The following is a 23,229-nucleotide window of genomic DNA, read 5'->3' as shown; positions in this document are numbered from 1 at the left end:
GACCAGAGAGACGGGGAGCAAAGCCTCTGAGGACGCCAGCAGCGGGACAGCCGCGGGGCGTCTGGGCTGTCCCGCTGCCGGCTTCCCCAGAGGCTTTGCAAAGCGCAGGGGGGCTCGGGCAGCGGGGCAGCCCAGGCGCCCCTGGGATGCTCTGCTGCCGGCTTCCCCAAGACTGCCCGAGCCCCTCCGCAGCTTTGCTCCGCGTCTTCCTGGTCTGCAGACCAGGGAGACACGGAGAAAGCCCCGGAGTACATGGGCGGCAGGACCGCGAGGTCCCGCAGTCCGTGTCTTCCGGGGCGAGACCCGTTCGTAACTGCGGATCCGACATAAGTCAGATCCGCGTAAGTCGGGGACTGCCTGTATATGGCCAGTCAAATAATTTCTATACAAAACAGAGCATTAACCTGACGGATGACCATAGGTAAGTTCTTTCAACTCTCTGTGCCTCAGTTTACTCACATGTAAAATGGAAATACAAACTCCTCTGTAAAATACTTTCCAGCTCTATAGATAACACAAGTTCTACATATTATTTCTATGGGAAATCTTGATTAAATGGACATTTTCACACAAAACCTGTTTTTGGCAAAAAAAATTGTAAGGTTTTCATGAAAATCTGACATTCTAACTAAAATTATAGTGTCTGCTGAAGTCTTTGGGAAACATTTTTACTTACTTACTTATCGCCAACCAGTTTTAACTAACTTTTCATTAATACCTAGTTAATCCTGTCACTCCTAACATTACAAGTCATGTCATCAAGAAGATGGGGGCAAAAACCCACAGATCTGGAGTAAGGTTGTTGAAATGGAGTTGCCAGTGCAATGGTACCATTCACCTCTCCCCATTACCCGCAGGACTCTAAAGAAAGAACAGCTGAGTCTACACGTGCAAAGACTGATTCAATTCCAGTAATGGGTTTACAGTGGCACCATGTTCACACTCACAAGGAGCCCCCATTGTCCTGTGTCTTCATGTTCCAACCCTAGTCCCTGTCCCCTCAGCTTCTTTCCCCAAAGCCCTGCACATGGCTCTTCTCTGGCCCTCCCCCATGCAAGCAGTGAGGTTGAGGGGGAGCAAAAACAAAGATTAATTAAGCCTCGGTTACATCAACTGATAATTGAGAAGGTGAGCTACACAATTCAGCCTGGCATCACGGGGTGGTGGTGGTGAAGACAAGGGTCATAGTGAGTAAGCCAGCTTCAGCAAGTATGCATTGTAAGGCGAAGCCTCTTGGAAAAGATTGTTAACCTCCATCAAAAGAAAATTCCCTGGACGATTCAGCAGAGAACGGAAGACCTCAGCTTTAAAAAGGAATAGCCACAGATCAGAAAAACAGAAGGAAGAAAACAGTAATGTCACTGTTTTTTTAACCAACACAAGAAATTTTCATGCAAATTATAACCCTACTTGCATACATAATGGTACATTACCCTTCCTCCCTCCCAAGATTTAGGCACAGACAAAGTATGCTATGAAATTGCTTGAGTACTATTCAATATCAGTGTAGTTCTTCATCTCTTTTATGAGACATAAGCAGAAAAAGCCCCTATTTATATAGAATTTACAGTATTATTCTTCTGTATGCTCAGCTACTTAAGAGCCAGTCAACAGAGGAAATCCAAGTTCAAAGACAAATCTTATTTTCATATGTTACCATTGGCATCATTAGTGGCATTTCAGATCTGCTATGCAGAAAAATATGAAATAAACAAAAAGCCCCATTGAAAGGGAAAGAAAATCATTTAATGAAGGGGAAAAAGAGACAGCATAGTACAAAGAGGCAAGGGAGAGAAATATAAGAATTGCAAATTTATTTATAAAACTCAAAGCCACATGTATCTCAAAAGGTTCACTTAAAAATGGTCAGAATATAAATTATTTCATAACAGTTCCTTCATAAACTAAGCGTTCAGAAATAGTAAAAATGAACTTAATAGCATTTGTACCTTTTTTTTTACTGTAACTATAACAAAGCCTTGTTTTATAGAGATGTAACAAGCTGTCTTGCTTTAGAAAATTGGAACTCGCAGCTGTGGTCTGCTCATAGAAGGAGTAAGTACTCTAGGTTGATCAGTGAAGTGCTGTGTTCAAGGACAGACAGATGGATGTGATTGTGTAAGACAACAATTGCCAACAGGAGATAATCAGTTAAGAGCAAATTTTATAAGGGGCTTCTTGCTGGGAATGAGCTGGTGCTTTCAATCAAGTGTTCACATGTATACAATATAGTAAATGGGATTCTCTGGGCTAGGTGAACAGAGTTAATCTGTAGACAAATCTGTGGGTGCACAAACAAAATTAAGTGTTTGATTACTGCTTCTGCTAAAATCCTATAATTCTCATGACGTTACATGTGGTATTGCAGTATGGCAAGTGATGCTCAAAATATTGAAATAGACAATTATTTTAAACACCTTGCTATTTGTTGATATACTTCCTGCATCATTTTGACTGACAGCCTTTTTTTCATTTTTAATAGTGCTTTTGTAATCAAGCAGCACATATATAGCAATGCAGCTTAGCTTCAGAGATAGGAATTAATCTTCATTTGTTAAGGGATGCACAAGTGGTGGTGTCATTCTCTCCGCAGTGAAGATAGATGTCATCTCTGTGGTAAGCACGTGTGCACATGATATAGAAAATAGCCTCCTGCATGCCTGCCAGTGGGAGTGTTTGAATAGTCACTTATACAAAAGACAAAGTGTGTATACCTCACAGATGAAGTATATAATTAATCTACTAATCAGGTTAGCCATATAATAAAGCAATTTCTATAATATTAAAATAGCCATATTAGCAAAAGGTTAGCCATTTAGAGCCTGGAAAGATACTGAGCATCTGCTATCCCCAATGATGCTTTAATTCCCATTCAGAAGTTAAAGGTCATACAAATTAGGACTAACTAGTAACTCAAGCTCTGAGTTTATCAGTTCACATTAGGCAGAAGAAATTGTAGGGTAATGGCACTGGAACAATTTTGCACCTTCCCCCTTTAATCCTTTCCATGCCCCTCACTGCCCTAGGCCATGTCCACAGCTGGAGTCAGCTACAGAGCTCTGGGTGTGAGACCGATGGGTGGGGCCACAGCTGGAGGCAGCTGCAGAGCTCCAGACATGGAGATGACAGTCAGGACGCCAGGACCAGCAGCTGAGACCCCCAGAGGCTGGCAGCTGGGACTCCCAGAAGAAGCGGAAGCAGTGATAGGGATCTCCTGGAGCTGGTGGCCAGGATCCCAGGCAGCAGCAAGGTGCAAAATCACCCCCCTCCATCCTTACTTATCTTGCTGATGGAGAAGGGAGAAAGGAAAAAAAAGAGAACACCCCAAGTTATGCAGTCTTCCTTAAAACAAGGAGATTTCAGAAATGGAAAGCCTTAGCAGGTGCTAAAACCCACGCCAACTTATCTATAAAGATTCTAAATTCTTCATGATCAGTAAGTTAGACCAATGATTAATAATGATACTTTGCACATCTGTAAAATCTTTCACTAGAAGAGCTCAACAGTTTCATAAATAAATTAAACGTGGTTATAGTTGGACTGGTATTTTATAGATAGAGAAAACTGAATTGTTTCCAAGATATATGATTCACCATAGGTGATAGAGCAAATCAGTGGTATAGTTGGGAATAGAGCCCAGGAGTCCTTTCTTCAACAAGAGGAGGTGTGATGAAGTGGGAGTTTTGCCCTTGATATGTGGCATGTGAGTCTCATGGTTTTGCATAAATAAGCTATGCACCTCAGTTTCCCTGTGTAGTGCACCAAAGCCTAGGTGGTGGGAATAATGATGTGCCACTTTTGCTGAGGTCTTTGGAGGCAGGGGAGGCTGCTCAGCTGTCCTCACATAAGCAATGGGCAGTGCCCTTCGTAACCAGAGAACGTGGAAAGATATATGACCAACTACAAGACAGAATTTGTGAGGAGGGGCATATAAGAGGTCCAGCAGAAGGGTCCAGTTCAGTCTCCTCTTTAGGACCTGGAAGGGGAATTCCTGAGTGCCCCCAAGATAGGCTTTACCAGAAAGTCCTGAATTCTGTGCAAACAAATTCTGTTCTACACTGTGTTCCTGTCAGCTATTAAACCCTCAATTTTACATGCTGACAGAGTCACTACTGACTGTGGAGTTGGGGTGCAGGGCCCTTCTGGCTTCTCCAAGGGTCCCATTCAGGTGGACCTGCTGCAAGAAGCACACAGAGAGAACAGGGGTGCTGAATGCCCTGAGGTCAGTCCCAGGAACGCCACAGCTGAGGAGGCTTTATGCCCTGGACTGCATTCTCTGAGAGGAGTCATGCTCCCCCAGAGATCTGCCTGGTTTCATACAGAGCAGTTCCAGAGCAGGCCTGTGACTCTGGGACAGGAGGAGATGGAAAAACAGATGAAAGGAAGCAAGAAACTAAAAGGAATAAAGGTGAAAGAGTGGATGCTGAGGAAGGCAGTGGTCCATTTTTTTCCTTTTTCCTGGCTCTAACTCCTATAGCCCTTCCCTTGTGCCAAGTTACTTTGCTTTAGAAATTCTCCCTTCCGGAACACAGTTACAACAAAGGGTTATTCCTGGCTCTAATGTAACCCTGAAATTATGGGCACCTACTGCTTGCAATTTAGTTTTCTGGTACTATGCAGCATAATAGCATAAAAAAACAGGGAAAGTTTTAAGTATAGCCAGTTCTCTCTTTTTTACTCTTGTTTTTTGTTAAGTCTTGGAATGGAGACAGACTTAACTATGGTACTTAATTTTGATTTTAGAAATTGATTTTCCACTTTAGTTTCTGCTGGTGCTTGGGAAACTCTAGTGAGCCACATAATTAACATTAAAAACTTTTAACAACCTTAAAAAAACTTGGGCAATGCCAGTTTTTTTACCTTTTGCCTATGGTTCAGCATAAAATTCTCAAGAGTACCCAAATAACTTAAAAGAATTTCTAACAAAGAAACTTGTTCAAGTTTCTCTCTGTAGTTAACAGTACAAAACTCAAGTGGCACTGAAGAACCCTAATCTACCACGAAGTAGTGCATATTCTTGCAATAAATGAAAGTAAGGCGTATACAGTAAACAGACTTGTATTTATTTGTATGGTGAAATAATAAAAGAATAATAAATATAATAAAACCAGCGACACTTTATCTTTGTGGAGGGAAAAAGAGACAGAATAAAACACATAGGACAGATGCTAGTTACATATGTTGCTAGGGCACTTCTTGGAAAGCACTGAGACACAATGGTGATGAGTGCTACATATGAACTTGAACAGAATGCAATTAATCTCAATGGGAGGAGGCTCATATGTTTACCATCTACATATCGATGTTAGGTACGTATATGGCCCCTATCACTGAAATATCAGAATGCCTCACAATCTTCGATACTCATTCTTGCAACCACCTTGTGAGTTAAGGTAGTGCTATTTCCCTCTTACGCTGGTCAAACACTGGGGAATAGATAGTATGTCTACAAAGAGGCTGGGAGGTGTAGTAGTCAGCATGGGTTTGTTGCATATGTTAGTTATGCTTAGGGAATGCCTAAAAATAGTGGTGTGGCCATGGCAACAAAGATGACCACTTGGGCTAGCCACCTGACTATATATCGGGGTTCAGGCAGAACTGTACATAGGCAGCTAGCCCACGTCTTTGTCCACGTTGCTCTGAATCCAGTGCTCTTTTTAGGCATGAACATCAACCTATGCCAGATATTACACCTCCCAGCTGTTGTGTAAGAATACCCAGAGAGTCTAAGTGACTTGCCTAAGGTACTGCAATAGGTCTGTAATGGAGCAGGTAATTAAATCCAGGTCTATTGAGTCCTGCACTGGTGTCCTAATCACTGCATTTACTCTTCTACTTACTCTTAAGCCATGTGCACACTCACGAGCTTACTGTGGCACAGCCATACTGATACAACTGTGCTGTTATAAGACTGCTTATGTAGCCAAGTTATGCCGATGGGAGACATTTCTCCCATCAACATCGTAAAGCCAGCTCAGGAAGTGGTAATAGTTATGTCAGCAGGAGAACATCTCCTGCCGACATAGTGCTGGGCATGCGAGCGCCTATGCCCACAAAACTTATGCCACTCATGGGGTTGGTTTTTCCCCACACCCAAGTGATAAAATTTTGCTAACATAAGTGGTAGTGTGGAAATGGCCTTACTGTGTCATTTACCAAGCAAGTACAAAGCAGAACACTCACTGATGAGCTTTTAGTCATCTTGTCAGTCAGAAAGTGGAGATAACAGTAAATGCTCTGATGAAACCAATGGAATGTAGTTGCCATAAAAATCAATTTGTACCTCTTTACCAAGTCAACTTCCTCTCCTCATTCAAACCCTTCCTAAAAGAGCAACAACTGCACTGCACACAACTCTGCTCTGTCATCCATGTGAAGAAAGTCAATTTAACAGAACCATCACTGCCCAAAAAAACCCCAAGATTTTCTTGATGATTGAAATGGTCAAGTTATTTGTCAAGCTTTCCTCATCATAAAATCAGAACATTTGTCCAGCTCTAATGTTCACTGACAGTCTAACTATATGGGCCATGAGCCTTCAGCTGGGCTTCAAGACTATGTAATTTTTAAAAAACCCTCTGTTCTATTATGGTATTTCCAGGCAAATGTTTTCTTTTTATTTCTAAATTTCCCAGATGAGCAATCCACCTTCATCCCTTTACAAATCAACTAATGTCACTCTAGATGCTTCAATACTCCTCTCAGGTGGCATTTAGGTGCTCAAATGGAAACTGTGGAATGACCTCACAACCATCCAAACTGATGGAAAAGCTCCTAGGAAAGGAAAAAAGGGCATCATAATTGGTCCCCATTTACCCACCACCACGGCAATATCATATAGTTACTTTTTCATTTTCCACATATAGCTGTTGCTAAGGCAGAATGCAAAACAGGTAAGGGACAATTTGACCCTGTCTGGACACCTTTTGAATTAAAAATACTTGGCTTGTCAAAATCCATCTTTTGCCCTCCTCACAGCAGTGTGCCAGAGTAACATGATGACATGTTTTAGCTCCTTAATCTGTATGGGTCTTGGGAAGGAGGTGGAAAGGATAGCTCTGATTTTTGCAGTGGATTGAACTAAAAGTGCTGTTGCTTCAGTCCCAGAGAATCAGGCAGAAAGTAATGTGACAAAACCACACTCCTAAATCCTTCCATAGTGACATTCAAACATCTGTACTGCACACAAAAACAATTATTTTCAAGATTTGCCTTCAGAACCATTTAAAAATACAAATTCTCAATGCCATTGTGGGCAAATGAGAACTGCAGGTTTAAAGGAAGGCAGGGGTTAGTTGCTCGGCCACCTTATATGGCAGAAAAAATTGTGTGCTAATAGAAAACTCTTATTTCACCAAATTTGATGGTGCAGAAGTAAGAGCAAGAATTGCTAATCTGACTAAAATTCCCTCAGCCCCAGCAGAGGGACTTTTTCTGTCTTGCAAACTTTGATTTTAATCACTATTTTTGTGGAACTTCATGTTACTCAGAAAAAAAACAGCTGCTGAAATCAAGAGATTCCACAACAATCACAGCTTTCATATTTTAAAAAAGTTTTTAGCCCTCAAGGATGATGGAAAAAGCTTGAAAACATGACTTGTGTCATATAAAGCCTCAGAGAAGCCAGAAGGCAAACAAAAAAACCCAAAACAAAACATGAGTAAATTATTTTCTTAAGTCACACAGACTTTAAGCCAATTCCTGATCTGGGGCATCCTGGCTAATGCAAAGTGAGAAGCCCCTGACTGAGAAGGAAAAAGGCACTCCACACATTCCCCTCACACACCAGAGCCTAAAGGGGCCCAGGCCAGTAGATTTTGTGTGCTCCAGCCGTGGGGGAGGAGGGAGGGTTGGGGTACCAGTGTGGACTCCCCAGTGTGGGAGGGTCTCTGAACCTCGAGCGCTGGATCCAGGCAAGCCAGGGGCCGTATCCAGCCCCCAGGCCTGAGGTTCCCACCGCTGGCATACATGGTCAAGCAGATTTATAAATGTTCCTTGCACCCATTCTTCCATAGTTGAGTAAGGGCCTCTCAGGCTAAATTTTTCCCATGCTCTTTGGAACACTAGCCTCTCCACCCCATCCTGTGAAAAAGACACGCCAAATGGAATTTGTTCCACCTTAATCAACAGATCAGATTATTCAATCACTGCATACAGCAACAAGCCCTAGCAGAGACTGTCTACCTTTGGAGGTGGTAGACTAGGAAAGGGTGAGTAAGAATTTCACTGGGGGTATGAAACACCCATATCAATCAGATTATTCACTTCCAAGAGGATGTTCTCTTTGCCATCAAGAAGCAGACTTGGAGAGAGGGGACAGCATAGTAACAGAAGGGGACAAGAGCAGTTGATTTCTCCTCTGTATATACAGCAGCGGGGAGAGGGGGCAGCCAAAAAAATGTTTTGCTTGGGGTGGCAAAAAACCTAGAGCCGGCCCTGCATCCTGGACAATGATCCCTCACTTTCACAGGCCTTGGGAGGCAGGCTAGTCCTCGCCCACAGACAACCTGCTAACCTGAAGCAAATTCTCACCAGCAACTATACACCGCACCACAATAATTCTAACTCAGGAACCAATCCATGCAACAACCCTCAGTGCCAACTCTGCCCACATATCTACACTAGCGACACCATCACAGGACCTAACCAGATCAGCCACAACATCACTGGTTCATTCACCTGCACATCTACTAATGAAATATACGCCATCATGTGCCAGCAATGCCCCTCTGCTATATACATCAGCCAAACTGGACAGTCCCTATGTAAAAGAATAAATGGACACAAATCAGATATTAGGAATGGAAATATACAAAAACCTGTAGGAGAACACTTCAATCTCCCTGGACACACAGTAGCAGATTTAAAGGTAGCCATCCTGCAGCAAAAAAACTTCAAGACCAGACTTCAAAAGAAACTGCTGAGCTACAGTTCATCTGCAAATTTTACACCATCATTTTAGGATTAAACAAAGACTGTGAATGGCTTAGCCTTATTCTGACCTGCATATTTATACCTCCCTCTAGAAATTTCCACTATGTGCATCTGACAAATTGGGTTTTTGCCCACGAAAGCTTATGCTCCAATATATCTGTTAGTCTATAAGATGCCAAAGTACTTCTTGTCGCTTTTGTAAGGACTGTGTGCACCAAGTACAGGCAGTCCCCGGGTTACATGGATCCTACTTACATTGGATCCCTACTTACAAATGGAGTGAGGCAACCCCACACTAGCTGCTTCCGCCCAGCAGACCAGGGAGATGTGAAGCTAGCACCCCCCCCCCCCCAGCAGACCAGGGAGACATGGAGCGGCTTTTCTCAGCAGACACCTCAGCTTGAGAATAAAGGACTGAGGGAAGTGAGGTGTGGGAGACTAAAACTGAGCTCTGGAGAAATGTTTGGCTAGAGTTTCCCCTACAATATGTACCAGTTCCGACTTACATACAAATTCAACTTAAGAACAAACCTACAGTCCCTATCTTGTACGTAACCCAGGGACTGCCTGTAAATGGATAATGGGGGATGAGAGGGGAGACAAAGGGATGTTGGTTTCACACTTTCAGCATGACCCACGGGGGGATGATCCAACTGTCCTAACTAAGAACACAGGGAGGAAGGCTTTAGGGAGACTCAGGACTGGAAGAGCTCTTGATGTCACCTTGCAAAAAAGTCCTAGACTGATGAGCGCAAAGACATAAGACTTGTGGGCTGGCAAACAGTATCAGGGATTTGAACCCTAGACACATGGCACCAAGGCACCCCAAGTTTACAGGATGGGGCTTACAGAACCCCATACTATTCTGGGTAGTCCAAAAAACATCACAGGTACCCACAGGGCTAATTTGTATTCATGAGGCCTTTTGAAAACTACAGTTGCAATGACTTGCGCAACCCATAGCCATAGCAGAATCTTTAACAAAGTTCCGGTCAAAACCCAAGCACACTGTTCCACATCTGCTAACCATGCTGCCTTTTACAGTAGTTTTACAGAAGTACATCAGCAAGATCCCATAAATTGCAGCCACATTATTCTAGGGTTGCCAGGTGTCCAGTATTGAACCAGACAGCCTGGTATTTTGTGCCTTCCGTCCAGTAAAAAAATTCAGAAAATACCAGACATCTAAAATGTCCAGTATTTTCTGTTTTTTCCCCAAGGCCCGGCTCGGGTGCCTGCCGCTTGGAACATGCGGTGTGGCTTGTGCTGGCTGGGGCAGAGGGAGGGGGGAGCGGCCCAGGAATTAAAGTGGCTGTGACTGCATTTCGGCCCTGGTTTCCCCCTCTTCCCCCCCTTTTCTTTTGCTCAACAACTTTTCCTGCAGCTTCCCCCCCCCCCAACAGAATTGTTTCCCAGCATTTTTGGGGATGGGGTGGGGGAGGAGTCAGTATTTTTTGTGAAACCATCTGGCAACCGTACATTATTCACAGGTACTGGGTATGTTCAAGATAAGATAAGCACATGGTACAATCTTTAAGCCTCAGTTTCAACCTTCTGATTAGCTCTTCTAATATGAAAAATAAATCACTATTAAAGCATAAGATAACAACATGATAACAACATTCTTTACATAAAGCATGACTGTTGGCATTCTTCTAGGAAATGACTAAAAAATTAAACATGTTGTCCCCATATATTTCTGTCCCTAATGTGGAAAAGGGCAGAGGAATTTGTTGCCTCCGGCCCACCCATTGTGGGCACAGTGCACATCAAGGTAAGGCTATCAGGAAGAAACAGCTTATGCTAAGTCTCAGGTTTCCCTTTAGCCTTTGTGAGAGAGCACTGAACATTAAACAGCATACCAGTAGGAGTTGTGTCTCCAGCTGTGTCTTGGAAAAGGCACAAAATCTGTATTGGTCTCCATTGCCTTCACTTTTAATACATGTAGGAGTGCCTGATCTCACTCACTGAACACAAAAGGTTTCATTTTCAATTACATCTGTGCTGGAGGTGGAGGAGCACTAGAAAGACATACTAAATCACCACCACAAACAGCTAAGAAATAGAGAAAAATATAATGTTACACAGACATAAACAAACACAAACTGAACTATTTTAATAGCTGCAGGTCCAAAATTATATGAGGACTTATTGCATCTTAATGACCAAGACATTAAAATGAGTTATATCCCATTTAGATTAAACTCTGGGCTTCATAAGAGAAGGTAATTTTTCTATAATACTTCTTGACACACAGTAGCCTAAATGTGCAGGAGATGGCAAAGGCTGACTCACTGTAATCGGATATATGGTTGTATTTTAAATGTATGGCCTGCTTGGTTTATGTACATTAATAAGCTCTCTTAAGAGCAATCAAGTACACTTTCAGAACATTATGGAATATATGTTATATATACTTAAACTGCCTTTCCCCTTGTGCCTTCCTTGTGTCTATTTTTAAATTATGATACAAATAAAATATGATTCCACCACCATAATGAACTGTAACCAAGTTTAAACTTCCAGATGTTCTTAATGTGTATCTTATTACCGTAAGATTTGTAGCTGATTGATACTATATGCCAAAGTTATCCCTGGGGTAATTCCACAGAAATGAACAGAGCTACATGAGAGATGAGTGCAGCCTTAGTGTTTTTAGGATATTTCACTCAAAAAAAAAACCCTCTTATGGCTAAATTCCCTTCATCACGTGCAACTCCTATTAACTTTAATAGGAGTTTTTTCCTGATGATGAACTTCAGAATTTATCTCACAGACAACTGAGACTGCATGCTCATTGAAGCAGGAGCTGTCTCCATCTAAGTATTTTCAAAGTGCACAGCATTAAGTTTGGGTTTTAATAAAAATAATAAAAGATGGTCAATAATAAAAGATGCCAGCACTGGGCAATATAGGCTACTTAGAGGTCTGCATGAATGGCCTTCTATCTCAGCGGGCCGCAAGACTGTCATAACCAAGGCAGTCTCCCAAGATAGGGTAGTTTTGCTAACTGCACTTGCATACCTAGAATTTGCAGGGTGTGACAACAGAACAGCAGCAGCACTTTGATTGGATGCTGAGAGAGTGCATGGCTCTCACATTGAATGTTGTGTGCAGTTAGTGTGCACCTCACTTCACGTGTCCTTGCTTTAGGTGTGTATATCCTTAGTAATACCAACAGGAAAAATATCATGCAGACATATACCAGTGGAATTTGGCACCCCTATGCATGGGCAACTGTAAACAAAATGTAGAACCCTGATGGGCTACATGGAGCCCAAATGCTGCAGGTTGTCCACTGCTGCTGTAAGGTCTCTGGAGGCATGGAACTTGTGCACTTCATTTTCTGTAAAGCACTAAGCAAGCTGAGAATTTTTAAAAATGTACCTAAGTAAAATTTTCCTCAAGTGCCTAACATTAGCACCCATCAAAATGAAAGCAATACAAATAATTCCGCAAAAGTACTACACAGAGTTAATTAGTAGATTTAGATGTTAATTAGTTCACTACTTTTGAAAAATAACGGGTCCAACCAACTTGATTCATACAACTAAATCTGTTTTAAAGACAAATACTAAAATATTTGAGAACATTTCCAAAAGAGATATCATTTTTACTTATCAGGCTTGTGAAAATATTTTGGAAATGCCCCACAGGTCAGAAAAAATACAAACTGACGAACAGAAAAGCTCTGAACTGGTTTATAAATAAATAGTGACTCTAGAATTTAAAACCCTTATCTGAAATTTAATCCTACATGGATGAAGAAGAGAGGTTAGGGAAGAACTATCAGTCTATTCTTCGCTTAGCAGACAGGATCGGGTACCGCTTTAATAATTCACGCTACAATAATTTTTTTCATAAAGTTTTACATTACATATTTTGTGATTAAACAATTTAGCAGCATGTTAACTCTTCCACAGAGATTGAAGAATGATTCCAAATAGTTGAAACATTATGTATCAATTTTGTATGCTGTACTGGAGTATAGTGGAACACTATCCATTCTGGGTTTGAAATGCAAAAATTCAATAAGTGCACAACTTTAATTACACTGCAGCCAAGCAGAACTGCTCATCTGGTCTGCTTAACAGCTGGTCCAAATCTCTTGAGTGAAAGGCATAGTCTCTCAGAAACATTTTATGAGGCCACACACTGAGAAATACAGGGTTTTATTATAAACGCAGACTGGCTGTTGAATACAGTAAAAGCTGTGCTATCTGACCCTGTACCAACTGGAAAGCTCTATAAACCATAATTTCTGATCTTCATTACAAGTCTAGTTTATAGTCTAGTTGGCAGGGAGGTCAGCAAGCCCCATACCTGGCTCTGTGTGTGCCTAGAAGGGACAACATATCCCTGCTGCTCCAAGCTCTGACATCAACACTCCCATTGGCCAGGAATCACAGCCAATGTGAGTGGCAGAGGCGGCGCCTGCAAGCGGAAGCAACACGCTGCACCATCAAGCCATGAAATGGCAAGGACGTGTCACTGCTTGCAGGGAGCCATCTGAGGTGAGCACTGCCTAGATCTGGAACTCCAAAACTCCTCGCATGCCCTAACCTCTGCCTGGAACCCTCTCCCATACCCCAAATCCCTCTCTGATCCCGAACCCACCCCACCCCCAAACTACAAACCCCTCTATCTTAGCCCTGAGTCTCTTCCCACACCCAAACTACCTCCCCAAGCCTAAACCCTGCACTGCCTTTTGCACCCAGCCACTTATCCCCAGTCTCACCTCTGAGCCCAACCAGAGCCCTCACCTTCTTCCACATCCAACTCCTTGCCCCAGCCTGGATCCCACTCCTAAAACCTCCATTTCTGGTCCCACCAAAGAGCCCATATCCCATACTCTCTACTATGACCCATCCTTCTGTCTCGGCCTAGAGTCTCTTCCCACCCACCAAACTCTTAACCAGAGTATTTGACTAACCTGCCCCCCCTTGGGGCACCCATCCCATTCTCCACACATGCCAGATAAGAGAGCTTTTACTAACAGATTTATTTAGCGGTGTCGCTTGGTTGCAAAGGATGAAACGGAGCCAATGGGCACCGCGATGCTCCATGGCTGTGGCATCGGTACATAAACAACCTAGGGTGGCAAGTTAAAATGTTTCTGAAAGTGTTTCCGCGGTACACTTTCAGAAACATTGCTCTATATCATGCACAAAGCTGGAGTAGGCAAAAGCAGGCTTGTGCTACTGTGACACCACCTCTCTTGCCCCTATCATTACTCTTAAATTCTATATAATCATATTGATTTCATATCTATCAATGCCTACCAGACATTTCCAACAGGACTGCAAAGTTTAGAAAAATATTTGATTCAATAATAGAAAGAAAGAAAAAAACCTTTTCCTTCAGCAGCAGTAACCTGAAACTCATTCAAGTAGCTTTGTACTTTTCCAGGATAGTGGTGACAGAGATGCCATTTGACAACAGGTACATTATTTACCTATATTTGCCTTAAGTTTCTTTTATGAAATATCTATTCCAACAACATTATGTGGCATTCCATTGCGTTTCCTAAGAAGAAGATCTTCCTGTTCCTGGCCTTGCCTAGAAAACACTCTCCATCCTTGTTAGTGAAGCAAGTCATGTCCTAGGACCTGTGTATTTGTTTTAAGCACTGTATTCCATTTGTTAGCTTCAATTGTTGGCTACAAGATTAATCACATACTCCGCGATACTGCTCTACAGTGCTTAGCTCTGACCCCCTTTAAAGTTAGTCTCTGGACATAATGTTCAGGAATTTAAGTTCCAGAAAATCTCAGGGACTTAAACATCACTTCACCATCTTTCCTCCATTTTACAGAGTTCTGAGTGATTTAAAAAGATGGAACGTTATCATCCATTTCCCGTCAGGGACAGATAACCCTTGTAAAGATGAATGTGCTGCCAGGCTCCTCTAATGTCTCCAAATGTATCATTTTAAAATTTCATAAGATTTTCCCCCACTAAGCAGAATAATGCCTATAGTGCTTTCTCTTGAACATTGCAAGCCAAAAAAATCTTAGAAAACGCTAATGCCAAGGATACATTTACCATTTCCAATGTTAGGACTTCACACTAGAGAGCTTCAGACACAGAACTCAAATAAGTTATCTTCATGCCAAGTCAGTGCCGCATCATTCCTTTAAAACTATATTTTTCTGCTATGTTAGACTACCTTACAATAAGCTATACATGGGAAGGTCAGGACACCAATGGAATTTGTGCTATTCAGTCATAACTCAATGCTTATGGAGCTGGCAAGAGAGCTCTTTGTTCTGCTTGTATTTCCAACTGGCCATACCTAACAAGAGTTACACAGTGCCCTGTCCTGGGAAGTTCAGCTCTTAAAGGCACAGTTCCCAATCCCACATTTTCCCTTATAAGCCAAAACTTAACAATTAAAAAACCAGTATAACACAATTCAAATACTTATTTCCCATTTAATGACTAAACTTGCTAACAATATTCAATTAGTCTTTGGGGGCCCTTGTCCTACCTGCAAGGCTTCCTTGTTACATCAGTGCTCCAGTTGTGGTGTAAATCCATTACTAGAAATGGTGGAATTGTCAATACTAATGTAGAAAAGGGAGAAGTGAGTCTGTTCTATATTTGGAGAAAAACAGATAATGCAGTCATAGAGTATAACACACTTTTCATTCCACTAGTATCTCTCTAGAGGATGTTAAATAGGAGATACTAAAGCTAGACATTTTAAAAATCAGTAGATAACTTATATCCAAGAGTTTCATCATGAATATTGATTTTCAATAAATTTGTTACACTAGAAAAGATCCAGGAGAAGGGAAGAAAGTTAATATTGTGACAATATTTTAAAAGAGTAAACAGGATTGTGTAGGGGTATGGAATAGCTGCCATATGGGAAGAGACTAATATGACTGGAATGTTTAAGCTTGGAAAAGAGATAACTAAGGGGGAATATGATAGAGGTCTACAAACCAAACCAGAACCATAGAGCTGGAAGAGACCTCAGAAGGTCATCAAGTCCAGCCCTCTGCTCTAGGCAGGACCAATCCCAACTATATCAACGCAGCCAGGGCTTTGTCAAGCCGAGACTTAAACACCTCTAGAGATGGAGACTCCACTACTTCCCTAGGTAACCCATTCCAGTGCTTCACTATCCTCCTAGTGAAATAGTTTTTCCTACTATCCAACCTGGACCTCTCCCACCACAACTTGAGACTATTGCTCCTTGTTTTGCCATCTGTCACCACTGAGAACAGCCTCTCTCCATCCTCTTTGGAACCTCCCTTCAGGAAGTTGAAGGCTGCTATCAAATCCCCCCTCACTCTTCGGTTCTGCAGACTAAACAGACCCAACTCCCTCAGCCTCTCCTCATAAGTCATATGCTCCAGCCCCCTAATCATTTTGGTTGCCCTCCGCTGGTCCACATCCTTTTTGTAGTGGGGGGCCCAGAAGTGGACACAATACTCCAGATGTGGCCTCACCAAAGCCGAATAAAGGGGAATAATGACATCTCTGGATCTGCTGGCAATGCTCATCTTAATGCAACCTGATATGCCATTAGCCTTCTTGGCTACAAGGGCACACTGTTGACTCCTATCCAGCTTCTCATCCACTGTAATCCCCAGGTCCTTTTCTGCAGAACTACTGCTTAACGGGCTGGTCCCCAGCTTGTAACTATGCTTGGGATTTTCTGTCCCAAGTGCAGGACTCTGCACTTGTCCTTGTTGAACCTCATCAGCTTTCTTATGGCTCAATCCTCCAATTTGTCTGAGTCACTCTGGACCCTATCTCTTTCCTCAAGTGTATCTACCTCTCCCCCTAGCTTAGTGTCATCCGCAAACTTGCTGAGGGTGCAATCCATCCCCTCCATCCAAGTCATTAATAAAGATATTGAACAAAACCGGTCCTAGAACTGAACCTTGGGGCACTCTGCTAGAAACCAACCACCATCCTGACATCGAGCCATTGATCACTACATGCTGGGCCTAGCCTTCTAGCCATCTTTCTATCCATCTTACCGTCCATTTATCCAATCCACATTACCTTAACTTGCCGGCAAGAATATTGTGGGAGACCGTATCAAAAGCCTTGCTAAAGTCAAGGTATATCACATCCACTGACTTTCCCACATCCACAGAGCCAGTTACCTCATCATAGAAGCTAATCAGATTGGTCAGGCATGACTTGCCCTTTGTGAATCCATGCTGACTATTCCTAATCACTTTCCTCTCATCCAAGTGCCTCAAAATGGATTCCTTAAGGATCCCTTCCATGATTTTTCCAGGAACCGAGGTAACAAAATCATGACTGGTGTAGAGAAAGTGAATAAATAAGAGTTTTTACTCCTTCCCATAAAATGAAATCAATAGGCAGCAGGGTTTAAAACAAACAAAAGGAAATATTTCTTCCCACAACATACAGAAAACCTGTGGAACTCTTTGCCAGGGTTTGTTATGAAGGCCAAGACTATAAAAGGGTTAAAATACCTAGCGTAATATATTAATGGAGGATAGGTATATCAATGGCTATTAGCAAGGGTGGGCAGTGATGGTGCCCCTTCAGGGGATGGATCACTTAATGATTACCTGATCTGTTCATTCCTGCAAGGGCACCTGGCATTGGCTACTCTCAGAAGACAAAATACTGGCCTAGATGGACTTTTGATCTGATTCAGTATGGCTCTTCTTATGTTCTAACTCAAGTAGTTATAGCCCCATCAGCCTGATGTTGATCCTAAGCAAGATAGTGGAGTGGACAATACAGGATTTAATTAATAAAGAAATAAAGAAGGGTAACATAATTAATGCCATTCAACAGGGGATTATGGAAAAAAGATCCTGACAAACTAATCTGATTTTTCATAAGATTGCGTTTGGTTGAAAAAAAATAACAGTGTTGATGTAACATATTTAGGCTTCTGAGAGCACTGGACATAGTATCACATAACATTTTGCTAAAAAAAATCCGGAAGTATACAAAAATTAACACGTCACAAATTAAGGCTACATCTAGACTGCAGGCTTCTTTGAGAAGAAACTTTTTATGGAAGAGATCTTCTGAAAAAAACTTTTTGCGAAAGAGCGCGTCCACACACAAAAGTGTGTAGAAAAAGCAATGCGCTTTTGCAAAAGAGAGAGTCCAGATTGATTGAATGGTCTCTCGCATAAAAGGCCACTCAGAACCAGTTCAGCAGAGCTTTAGGTCATCACTGCTTCTGAGTGCTAGTGCTGGAGCCTTGCAGAGCCCTGGACAGCCATTTCTTTGCTTCTGCTCCGTGCTTGCTACCTCTTTGAGGGACAGCAAAGCTCTCTCAGTGCCTGCTGTGGTTGCCCTGGTTTTTTTTGGACACCACAGCTTTTTCCTTTCAGCCATGGAGCCAGAGCTGCCCCTGGGCATGCGATGGCCCCACATGGCCATGCTGCCGTTTTTGCAGCACTTTCTGCAAGCTGCCTTTCTGGTCCTGCATGACCTGGACCCCGAACTCATTCTGGGGACCCTCTCCATGGCTGCGGCTGCTTAATTCTGGCAACTGCAACTCACTGTGGAGAGGCGTTTTTGGAGTCTCAACACCAGTTTGGACTGGTGAGACCAACTGCTCCTGGAGCGGTGGGATGATCAGCAGTGGCTTCAAAACTTCTAAAGGCCACCTTTTGGAACTATGTGCCTGGCTCACCCCCACCCTCCAGAGATGTGACACCCACCTGCGGTCCGCCATCCTCCTGGAGAAGCAGGTTGCAATAGCCCTCTGGAAGCTCATCACCCCCGACAGCTACCAGTTGGTGGGCAACCAGTTCGGCATGGGGAAATCCACCACTGGGACCCTCCTCATGGAGGTAAGGCATTCTCAGGTGGCAGTCCCTGCAGGGGGGTGGGGAGAGTGTTGGATAAGGGGGACCCTCAGGAAATGGGGGTTGGGGGTAGTGGAGTGGGGGAAGCCCTGTTCTTGGAGGCATGTGCCATCCTGCCCTCACCCAACCCTGCTGCTGGGGGGGGGGGGTGACCTCATAGGAGGTGGCTCCTGCGGTGTTTGGCGGGGCAGAGGACGGGAGCAGGGAGGGCATCTCTGAAGGGCTCAGGCACCCCCTCTCTCATTCATGGTTTTGTGTGTTTCTTTGTCTCCTTCTGCAGGTGGTGAGGGCCATCAACTCGTTCCTGCTGCGGAGGGTCGTCCTTCTGGGAGATCTGGACGTGACCATGGCCAGATTTGCTGGCCTGGGTTTCCTTAACTGCGGCAGAGCCATAGATGAGACCCACATCCAGATCCATGCACTAGACCATTAAGCGGCCCAGAACATCAATTGAAAGGGTTACTTTTCAATGGTGCTACATGCCTTGGTTGACCACCAGGGACACTTTACAGACATTTTTGTCGAGTTGTTGAGTAGGGGCACACAATGCCTGAGTGTTCAGAAACTCTAGCCTGTACTGCAAACTGGAGGCAGGCACATTTTTCCCCGCCGTGAACTTGCTGTCGGTGGTGTACAGATGCCACTGTGTATCGTGGGGGACACGGCTTACCCACTGATGCCGTGGCTAATGAAGCCATACAACGGCCACCTGGATCCCAGCAGGGACCAATGCAATGGCTACCTGAACCGGGCCCGGATCCAGGTGGAGTGTGCCTTTGGCCGCCTCAAGGCATGTTTCCGGTGCCTGCTGACCCACCTGGACGTGGGGGAGCACAACATCCCTGAGGTGGTCACGGCATGTTGTGTCCTCCACAACAGTGCAGAGAGGAAGGGGGAGGCCTTCCTCCTGGGGCTGGGGCAGATGCTGGCCATGAGGGGCGAGCCTTTCAGCAGCCGTGAACAGCTGCCAAATGCCAGGCCCATCAGGCCGGGGTGTGCATCCAGGAGGCCCTGAGAGAGAAGTTCTCTCAAGGACCCCAGTAACTCTTCCCAGGGCCTCCTCCGTAGGGGCCTCTGGCTTGCAGCCCTATCTATTCCCCACCACAACCTTCACCTTTTCCCTGACCTCTTAATAAACACACCTGTCTGGTTTTCAAAAAAATGCAGTCTGCATTAATCAAACATTCTGAAAAGGTGGGTGGGGGAAGGGGGGGTCATAACTGGGAGATGGAGGGGGGTTCATAACTGGGAGGGAGATGCAGCTCATTGGAGATGGAGTTAGGTGGATCCAGGGAGCACAGAGGGGTGGGCAGGAGTGGGGGCTGGAGCGGGGTCAGGGTTGGCAGGGGGGCAGAGGGAGGGGCCATAGGCATCACCTGGGGAGGAAGCATGGGCATTGCTGGGGAGAGGGCATGGGCATCACCTGGGGAGGAAGCAGAGGCATGGCAGGGGGTCAGGCAGATGGGGAATGGGCATAGCATGGGGGGCAGGAGAGAAGCCAGTAGCAGTGGTATCAGGTGGATGTGCCATCATGCGGGACATGATGGCACACATGTTATCACACCGCTGCTTCAAATGGTCCCAGGCGTGGTCCCACCACTCCAAGTCCACACAGACCTTGTGTGCCAGGGTCTGGTAGATGTCGCAAAAGACACTGATGTGCTGGTACATCAGGTCTTCATGGACCCTGGCACACCTTTGGGTCCCCTGGGTTCTGGCGGGTGGCTGCGGTGGTGTGGCTCAGCCCTCAGTCCCAGCTGTGGAGAATACACAAGAGGGAGAGGTGGTCAGTCATCCCTGCAGACACTGTCCTTGAAGTTGTGCTCTGTAAGCAGCAACCAACATTTCACGGCCCAGAGGAGGGGCGATGTCCTAGGACCAAGGCCATGCGTGGACTGCACAGTGGGCCATGCCTCACAGGGGCCCCGATGTGCCCAGAGGACCATGCTGCCTGCTTTCCTCCCGGCCCCCCATCCCGGCCCATGGACAAGCAGCCAAGGAAAGTGTTCAGCCACAGTGAGATTTCCTCCTGGGCAGCAGAGGAGCCAGAAGCAGCCTAGGCCTCCTTCGGGTCTGCACACACAGGTGCAGCTCGCAGTGCTGTCTGTGGGAGTGGCTCCTGCCTCACATGTGCAGACATGCCCGCGTGCTGTGTGTGGCACTCCTTGAACTGTGTGAGGTCATGCCTGTGCCCTTGTGGCTAGACTGCTTCCACCCAGGCCGCTCCACCCCCGAGGCAGGATGTATGTGGCCTCCCCTGAGCCTGGCAGCAGGATCCCACCCATGCTCAGGGGCTGCCTGTGGCGTCCACGTGCTGCACAGTAACGCTGCATGTGGTTGCATGTCCACGGACCACAGAATGATGTCCAGCCTGAGCAGCCCAAGAGACACTCATACCCTGCCCCCTGTGCACCCACCTCCCCCGCCCTGCGTGTGTGACAAAGCGAGACCACTCACCTGAAGATCCCTCCCAGGCGTCCGAGGTGGCCCGGGATACATCCTGGCTCGCTGGCACTGGTTCGAGGGAGAGGGTCACGGGGCCCGTCTCCTCCTCCTCCTCCTCCTCCGCCACTGGCTGGCCCTGGCCCTCCTGCTCCTCCTCCATGGAGACATCCAGCTGGGTGATCATGGGTGTCTCGAGGCCAGAGTCAATAAGGATGGGTGGGGAAGATGTTTCCCCATCCCCACCTCCAGTTTGGTGGAGCTCCTTATAATAGGGACAGATGTCGGGTCCTGCTCCTGAGCGTGAGCTGTTCTCTGTGGCCCGGATATATCCCTGACAGACCTCCTTGACTTTACTCCAGACCTGTTTCAAGATCCGGGGTGGTGTCCATGCTCTGCCAGAGACTCGGCCATCTGGCCATAAATGTCCACGTTGCAGCACTTGGCCCGGGGATCCTGTAAGGCCTCCTCCTCATCCCACAGTTCGAGAAGGAACTGGATCTCTGGGCCAAACCAGGATGGGCGCACCTCTTGGTCCCCCTAGGTGGGTCCCGGGACCCTAGGGGCTGCTCCCTGTGAGGGCCAGGAGGGTCACGAAAGGCTTGAGACTATGCCATTATATGCAGGTCTGTGGCAGGGAGAGCCACACAATCAGAGTGCTGCTCTGAAGCTGGCTTCTCTCCATAAGTCTTGTCCAGGGTGCCTGCAGCTTTTAGAGGGGACAGGAGACAGGAACTATAGAGTTGTGATTACTTTGTATGGAGTGGCCACCTGTGCTATTTCCTGGAGATCTCTTCTTTCGAAAAAATCCCCCACCTCCCCCATCCGCACATGCCTTTTTCTGAAAGAGCTTTCGGAAAAAGGCTTCCTCCTCATAGAATGAGGAATACCAATGCTGGAAAAAGCCCTCTGTTCTTTTTATTTATTTTCAAAAGAATGTGATAGCAGTGTGGATGTTCCTTAAGTTTTGTCAGAAAAACAACTGGTTTTCCGACAAAACTCTGTAGTGTAGACATACCCTAAATGCTTTAAAAATTGGAATACTGATAACTCTCCAAATGTAACCATAAAGAGGGATCATCATACAATTGGTGTGCTTCCAGCAGCGTTCCACAGAGGCTCTGGCTCTCTGCTATTTACATTTTTATTAATGACCTGAAAGAAAGCAAACCCAGCACGGATAAATTTTGGAGAAGACTGCATAATTGGAAGAGTGGCAAATAATGAGGACGTGCCACTGACACAGAGAAAAGGGGATCATCTGGAAAACTGGACGCAAAGGAAATAACATGCATTTTCATAAAGCTAAATGTAAACAGATACATATAGGAACAAAGTGGGCCGGCCAGACTTACAGAATGTGAGACTCTATCCTGGGAAGCAATCATTCAGTAATGATTTGGAGATTGTAATGTATCAGCTGAACATGGACTCCTACTGCAATGCTGCAGGCAAAAGAGCTAATGCAGTCCTTGGATGAAGAAACAGGGGAATCTTGAGTATGAGCAGAGGAGTTATTTTATATATATGCCTCTGCTGTTACCCCTGCTGTTTTACCATGTTGATCTTTAGTGGACAAAATTTAAGAAAGACATTGATAAACTCTAGAGGGCTCAACGTAGATCCGCAAGAAGAATTAAAGAATTACAAACATGTCTTATAGACACAGAATTCAAAGAGTTAAATCTGTTTAGCTTAACAAAGAGAGGGGTCAGGCGTGTCTTGATTATAGTCTATCAGAACACCTCAATGCAGAACTAATACTTCATAATAGTCGCTTCAGTCTGGCAGAAAAAAGTATAACATGATCCAATGGCTAGATGTTGAAACTAGACAAACTCATACTGGAAATAAGGTATAATTTTTTTCACAGTCAAAGAACTAACCATTGAAAAAGTGACCAACAGTCATGGCAGCTGATTATCTGAAGCCTTCTTGGAGAAAATGGCAGACAAAAAGCACCATGTCTTTCTTAATTCTGTGATTTGGGAACATGTCACCTATATTTTCGTAGTGTATTTCTGTC

General features: G+C 44.7%; 1 protein-coding gene across 18 annotated transcripts in view; it reads right to left on the bottom strand.

Moving 5' to 3' along the window:
* DLG2 (discs large MAGUK scaffold protein 2) overlaps nucleotides 1–23,229 on the bottom strand; it is a 1,555,116-nt gene that overhangs the window by 737,089 nt on the left and 794,798 nt on the right. The gene's annotated exons all lie outside the window — the stretch shown is intronic.

This window comes from Pelodiscus sinensis, chromosome 1 (genome assembly GCF_049634645.1).
Source record: "Pelodiscus sinensis isolate JC-2024 chromosome 1, ASM4963464v1, whole genome shotgun sequence".
Lineage (NCBI taxonomy): Eukaryota > Metazoa > Chordata > Testudines > Trionychidae > Pelodiscus > Pelodiscus sinensis.
The sequence above is the reverse complement of the archived record's forward strand: the minus strand, read 5'-3'. Positions and strand labels throughout refer to the sequence as shown.